The sequence below is a fragment of the Abramis brama genome, assembly GCF_963993115.1.
Source record: "Abramis brama genome assembly, chromosome: 6".
Classification (NCBI taxonomy): domain Eukaryota; kingdom Metazoa; phylum Chordata; class Actinopteri; order Cypriniformes; family Leuciscidae; genus Abramis; species Abramis brama.
The window spans coordinates 24,345,497-24,353,219 of NC_139968.1; the positions used below are offsets into that span (position 1 = coordinate 24,345,497).

The 7,723-nt window shown below is 33.9% G+C and overlaps 1 long non-coding RNA gene across 2 annotated transcripts; it reads left to right on the plus strand.

The window, feature by feature from the left end:
• The first annotated feature begins 1,776 nt into the window (after positions 1–1,776).
• Positions 1,777–5,993, plus strand: LOC311085031. Of its 2 annotated transcripts, XR_014606711.1 has the most exons (4): positions 1,777–3,134; positions 3,233–4,541; positions 4,654–5,256; positions 5,367–5,993. It is a non-coding gene; the product is annotated as an uncharacterized lncRNA (long non-coding RNA). The 2 variants fall into 2 exon arrangements; XR_014606710.1 differs by having other exon boundaries at positions 1,777–4,541.
• Positions 5,994–7,723: the final 1,730 nt, after the last annotated feature.

The window sequence follows — 7,723 nt, forward strand, 5'->3', positions numbered from 1 at the left end:
TTTGGGAAGTAGATTAAAAATAATAATAATTATAATAATATAAATAATTAGAGGTAGTAGAGGGATTAGCGGCTCAAAATATCTTTTTACTTAAAAGTGAAATTTCCCTACACATCTGTCCGTTTTATATATTCTTTCTATATTCAATTTATCTATAAAATGGTATAAGGGCAATTCATATCTTTTTGATATAAAAGATATATACATTTTTACGTTTTTTTTTTTTGCTATACGTAATAATGTTTACATTTAAATGTTGTCATTATGTCCATAGTGTACATTTCACCATCTATCCAATGTACAAAAATTTACATTTTGCACCTGAAAATGTTATGTATTGATGTTGCGTATTAACAATGAGACGAGGCTGGCACCATCTATATATGTGACCCTGGATCACAAAACCAGTCACATGTCACACGGGTATATTTGTGGCAGTATAGCCAACAATACATTGTATGGGTCAAAGTTATAATTTTTTTCTTTTATTCTAAAAATCATTTGTTTATTAAGTAAAGATCATGTTCCATGAAGATATTTTGTAAATTTCCTACCATAAATATATATATAAAATTATTTTTGTGAGTGAATGCAGCACAATTGCGAACATAAATGGAAAAGTTTAAAGGCGATTTTCTCAATGTTTCGATTTTTTTGCACCCTCAGATTCCAGATTTTCAAATAGTTGTATCTCGGCCAAATATTGTCATATCCTAACAAACCATACATAAATGGAAAGATTATTTATTCAGTTATCATATGATGTATATATCTCAATTTCAAAAAATTGACCCATGTTGGTTTTGTGGTCCAGGGTCACATATTGGTATTTACCTTAGATTGTGTAAAAGATAGTTGTGATCATCTTTGATTCACCATTTGTCTTTCTCTTTGCTCCAGTGTCATTATAAACATGAATGACTTTCATTTTTGACTCAACTAAAGAAAATATTTGAAAAGAATATGTAAAGAAAACTAAATTAAAACTTTTCTATTTCTTTTATTGAAAATGATAAATTCTTTAAATTCTTATAAATTCTTTTTGAAGAAAAGGGTGCAAGTTAATATTTTGCATTTGCACATTTCTAAAAGTCTCTCTTTTAAGGGAAATAATTGACATTTTTGACTTTTTTAAACTTAAATGTCTTTTGTGAAATTATTTGCCTGTGTTTCCTCGAAGCAGATATTTCCACATATAGATTCAAGCTGTTCCTGGTTCAGCATCCCTGTTGGACATGGAACAACATTCAGATAAACCAATTAGATTTGAGGAAAAAGTTTACCGTTAAAGGGATAGTTCCCCAAAAAATTAAAAATCTGTCATCTCAAGTTCCAAACCTGTATGATTTTTTTTTCTTATACTGAACACAAAAGAAGATATTGACCCCATTGGAAAAAAAAAGAAAATAAATGGTTTGGTTGGTTTGGTTACCAACATTCTTCAAAATATCTTCTTTTGTTTTCAGCAGAAGAAAGAAATTCATACAGGTTTGGAACAAGTAAATGAGTAAAGAATTTTAATGACAGAATTTTAATTTGGGGTAAAATATTCCTTTAATGTCAAGTTTACCCTAACAAATCAGGACCTGCTTTTTTTTGACAGGAATATAGTGTCAGGTCAACATGAGTTGTCTTACTTACTTACCAGTTAGCACTAATAGAAAACATACAACATTTAGGCTAAAATTGTGCACATGTATTTATTTTGTATTTATTTATTCAGTTATACCCTATCATATTTTAAAAATGTAAATGTTTGTGAACATAGTAACATGTTATTATAACAGCACTAAAAAAGGAAGTATTTTATTAAATTATGAGAATTTCAAGCTACACTTGGTGGCAGTTGGCCATAGCCTAATTTGTTTAGATGGAAATGTGAAACCTGTTGATTCCACATATCATCCATAACTATCTGCTTTGAGTTGAGGAAACACTATTTAAATGAACAAAGCGGATCAATGGCAAATAGTCAAACCTGAAACTAAAAATGGGATAAAGAGAAAACGACACATTCTGGCACGCAACACCTTATACCTTCAAGCGGTTTGAAAACCTGAGGTAACTTTTTTCTGTGCTCATATAAACTCAATTCAATTCTTTTTTGTCCTTATATTGATTAGAGACTATAAGTTGTTGTTTTTTCGATGATGATGAGGTGTATAATAATTGTTTTCTTTTTTGTTGAAGGACCCCCTGTACACATTGAACTCTCTCTCAGAAGATGCCATTGGAAATAGCATTTTTTAAAGATGTACAAGATATTGTGTCAGGGATTGGTGTTAAGACTTTTCCATTGAGTCTTTTGTTAATTGGGGTGGAGAAGCTGATTGAAAAAGAAATTTTTCATGCCCATGCAAAGTTGAGGATAATGCACTGCTAATGGCATCTATCTTCATAGGACCTGCTCTTTTCATTTTTGCTTTAATGTATATCATTTTTAGGGCTTTTAAACATGCATTCAGTTATTGCCATGGAGGAGCAAATGATAATAATCAGCCTAATAATCAGCCTAATAATCAGCCAAATAATCAGCCTGCATTATGCAGCTTGTCTGATTCCACCTGTTGTATGGGTTATCATCTTGTTACTTAATGGTGAATATGTTGCTTGCGGCCTGACAGACTGGAATGGAGTTTATGTTTCTGATGAGGAGCTCGACATTTCTTGGTGTAAACCTACAGAAGGGACAAGAAACGAGACAGGCCTACGAGATTTGACAAACAAATATATTCCAAACCAGTAAGAATGTCGTCTTCGTCTTCGGAAAAAAAATGAAGATCTTTTTGGTGAAATCCGAAAGCTTTCTTTCCCTCAACTGACACTTTGTTCACTTGTGCGAGATACAGATATTATATTTATCAGAAATGAAAGGGACAATATTTAAGTCTCATGGTAAAAAAAAACAAAAAAAACTTTTTATATAATTGCTTTACAAACATGTTACATGTTTGCTGATAATAATATGCATATATCTTCTGTGGAAGTCTCAGGACAAAAAAATGTTTGTCCAATCCTTGCATTCGGTCAGAATGCACGTTCTACACGGAGCTGTTCATGTTCTCAGACTCGGATTTATGCGTTTCTCCACACTATCACCACCAAAATGAATCTGAAGCAGTCAAATTGTACAAGTAAGAGCTCTGTAAGTTGTTTATGTTCATGATTATTGTAATGTAATGTGCTTTGAGACATGAGGTGGTTTAACATTGTCTCTCATGGTGCTTTGCAGAATCTGCTCTGGCTGTGCTGTGCATGTGTTTTGAAGGAGGCATGACTTTGGAGACGCTCTGAAGGGAGAGTGGGATCTTATGATTTCAAAGCTAGCTTGCTATTGCTAGCCTCCCTGCAATTAAAGGTACAATATGTAAGATTTTTCTGATAAAATATTCAAAAACCACTTGCACAGTGTGATATATTTCATGCAGTTGTGTACTTACATTATCCCAAAAGTTCCCAAGGATTTGTAAATCCAAAGAAATTCTATCCTCGGTTTCCGCTTGTAGAAACCATAGATATATACATAGATCTCTCATTAGCGGCCGTTTCAATAGGCCGCTTTATGTAGCCACTAATGAGGGGTCTATACAGTATATATCTATTATACAGTATCTTGCACGCAGCTGTTGTGTCGTTCAGTCATCATGGTTCACGATTATTGATTGACGAGTACAGAAAATCCCCCCAAAAAATTATAAACATATTACCTGAGGCAAGCAGGCTTCAAATGGAGAAATAAAACAAGAATAAATATGTGGATGGCGTTTCTGAGATGGGGAGAGCTTCGCGACAAACTTGGACTTGATCTGTCCACAGAGACTCCGCTCTCGCATATGTTTTAATAGACAGGTAAGCAAATATTATTTTTTGTACACATATGGTTATATTGCACTTTGTTTGTACTTCAGTAACGCTTTTTAAGTCTATGGCAGTAAAATTAAATACAGTATGAATTGAACTAAAAATATTTAGCCATTACTTGCAAATAGGGTGTTCAAATGTATTTGAACATGAAAATGTTACAAGTAACTGAAAAAATCACAAATGTCAGGGCATGTCAAAACATCTCCAGCGCCCAGAAAACACCAGAATACAAAAAAGAAAATTTCATTAAACTTACATTCTTATGGATATTTGTTCATTGGACAGAATTCATAATTCAAATTTAAGAGGGTTATTCATATAGGATTCTGTTTTACTCCAGGAGCATTTCATATACTTAGCATTTAGCATACTAATAGATTCTTTTTAGATAATAGTTAGCTAGGGAGTATAATATTGTAATTAAGTGTGACACAAACATACCCTAGCTGAAAGTGTTTGAACAGCAAACTGTATGTGGTTACTATAGTTTTGGAGCAGAAGTGTAGGTAGTGTCACGTTTTTTTCCAGCGAGTTGGGTTTTCCTGAGTTCTCGCTGAAACCACTTCTTTTTTCCTGTCAGAATGTATGGCACAGCTGCTTTTAAGTGTTAATGCAGAAACAGGAATTAAAGATACACAGACAACACACCACAACAGACAAGAAGGACGAACACAAGAGTAAGTCTAAAAAAAAAACACTTTTTATTTAGATGTAATGTTTTTTGCCGCAGTTTGTATACTCAGAAGTGAAAACTGAATGATACTGAAATTAATAAAATGATATTCTCAGTTGAAGGGGATCTGTTCACCATATAAAGATCTTATGGAACAGTCTACAGACGTTTCCACAGTCCAGGAGACAGAGATGCCACCAAACGAATCATCCAACTGTTTGTCTTCACTCCAAGACTTCTTTAAGAAAATACATGCATTTCTGAAACGTTTTTCCTTTATAATCATTTTTCTATTGAGTCTTTTGTTGATCGGAGTGGAGGAGTTCATGGAAATACAAGTTTTTGTATGCCCATGTAGACCTGATCTCAATGTACAGCTAACAGCATGCATCTTCATCGGACCTGCTCTTTTTATTTTTGAATTATTGTTCCTGTTTTTAAGGCCTTTTAAAGAAAGATGCAGTCGTTGTTGTGGAGGAGCACATGATGAAACTCAGCAGAACTGTCCTGAAGCTTTCGCATCTTGTCTGATTCCTCCTGTAATGTGGGTCATCATCTTGTTACTTGATGGAGATTATTTTGCTTGTGCCATGACAGACTGGAAGGGAGATCCTGTTTTCGATAATCAGCTAAACAGGTCTTGGTGTAAACCTGTCGAAAGTTTCCGAAAGGAGACAGTTCTACGAAATTTGACTTTAAAATATATTCATCAATCTCAGGTAAATACCATATACTGTATGATTTTGTCCTGTTATTGTAATATCATAATAGAAAACAACATTCATTCAACTAATAGTGATTTCTCTTTAACATTTTTCTTTTCCTCCAGATATATGGTTATGCTGTGAGCTCTGTCTTCATTGTCTTACCAATTATCTATGTTGGAATTTGTGACTGCTGTGGAAAACCTGCAGGCTGATCCAAAAATGGCCATGATGGAACATGACCGGATACAACCAAGAACAAAACCCCTACCCACACTGCAGAATAAAGAAAAATATATATATCTTTTTAAAAATAGATTCAGGTTCATCTGTTTCATGTTCTAGCCCAGTTGAGATTCATTTGCGGTTTCCATACTTTCTCTTCTTGATTGTTAATATTCTAATATAAATCAGTTTGTTGTTCTCCTGCATCACAGAGAATAAATAGCTAAATTGTAGTGTTAAAGTAAAATAGTGGGCTTTAAAAAGTATTGTTCATGTCTCTTCTCTTTCTGTGCTTGTTTGTTATTACAGTAATCGTAGAATTCATATAGCATGGACATTTGATATTACTGATTTGCTTTACATCTGTTGTCACAGGGTCAATTCCCAGGAAATATGAACTGATTAAATGTGAACTTTGCCCTGTAGTCCATTTCAGGTCTTCAGTGTTCACAAATCATATGTGACTATTTTTAAATTAAATAGTTTTTGTTGTTGTTGTTGCATTTTTTGAATAAATTATTGTGATCCATTAATCTGCCCATTATGTTTTTATATTGATACACACCGAGCCCAGTTTTTGCTGTGAGTTCTGCACCGTCGGCACTAGTTAGACATCGTTGGGGGTATTTTGGCCGATTGAGCAGCTTTTTAATTGTATAATAATTGCATAATAATATATTCCAAACTGAGATGAAAATTAAGTACATCAATTACATAAATATTCCACACAAATTTCTCCCATTCAAGATTCTTGCATTCAAAACAGACAATTAAAGTAAAAAGCCATATTCCTAAATGCATGTGGCATCATACTGATATCTGCTGAGCTAGTAACACACAACAGAAAGTGCTATATTCTAAGAAGATGTGAAACTGGTCTGAGATAAAGTCCAAACTTGCTTAAAAAATACCAACACAAAAGACAAATTGTTACACTGTAGGCTATATAATGAGAAAACGTTTTATTTAGGTATATATCACATTGTGACTATTGTGATAATGTACAATATTGGTAGTATAGTGACAATAGCAGGTCCATTCATTACATTAACTTATTTGAAACTCACAGGGACTTCAAAGCAAAAGGAATGAATGTTGATTTTGAAGGTTAAGAAGTTTAACAACTTTTTTTTAAACTTTGTGGTAGTTGAGAAACTTTTTTTTTTGTGAGAAATGAACCAATGAGAAATGAAACAAGATGTTAGAATCATAAACCAAGATGCATACATACTTTACAAAAATGCTGACATTGAAATCATGAAGTGTTCATGAAGTGAAACCAATTTATATTACCACTTTATAAAGCACTTTGATTCCTTTCATTTATTATTCATTTGATTCTTGCATGTTCTGATTACGATGCAGTTGTAGGTTTAACAGGATCATAGTGACGTCTAAAACTGAGAAAATGAGACCAAACACTGACCAAAAGTTCTGAGTTAGATTTTTAAAGGTAAAAGGCCATGATACATTGGAAAAATGCGGCGTGTATTTAAATGACAATGTGTTTCCTGTTAAATGCAATCAAATGCTTATCCTTTTTTTTTTTTTTTTTTTTTTGGAGTTAAGAGTTCATTAACCATTTAAAAGGCATCTTTGCCTCAATTAATACCTGATTAAACCTGGCTTTCTGAATCAGATGGTTTCACCAAGAAAGACAAACATTGCCCCCTATTTCTCTTATATGTTTTATTCTAGTCTTAATTGCACGCTCAATTTTTTCCAGGCATGACTACGCCACGGTGAGATGAAAAAATCTCACATTTTTAGAATTTCGCAAGTGCACAGCAGGTCATGTGACAAGAACCAACCAATCACAAACATTGAAATCTCAGCAAATATGGTGTCAGGGTTCCACCAGATTCACTCACTCCTCCCACTTGTTCACTCACTCCTCCCACTCGCTCATCATCTCCAGAGTACTAATCATCATCACCTGCATCTCATCATTCCACCACCCTTTATATTCAGCTCCTCTTCTCACACTCATTGTCTGGTCTGGTCTCTACTAGACACACAGACTCTCTTACGCTACTTACCCGCTACTCACCTGAGATTCATCCGCCTTCCGTCTACATCCGAAGCTCCGTCAGCCTTCTTCAGTCTTCAGCCCTCTTCCTGAGATCTTCCAGCCGTCATCTGAAACAGAGACTCTGATTATTCTTCAGTTAAGTTCCTGTCTGATTATCATCTTCTTGCATACTCACCATATCTCCATCTGGTTCCGTGTTTCTGTTAATAAAGCTACATTTCACTT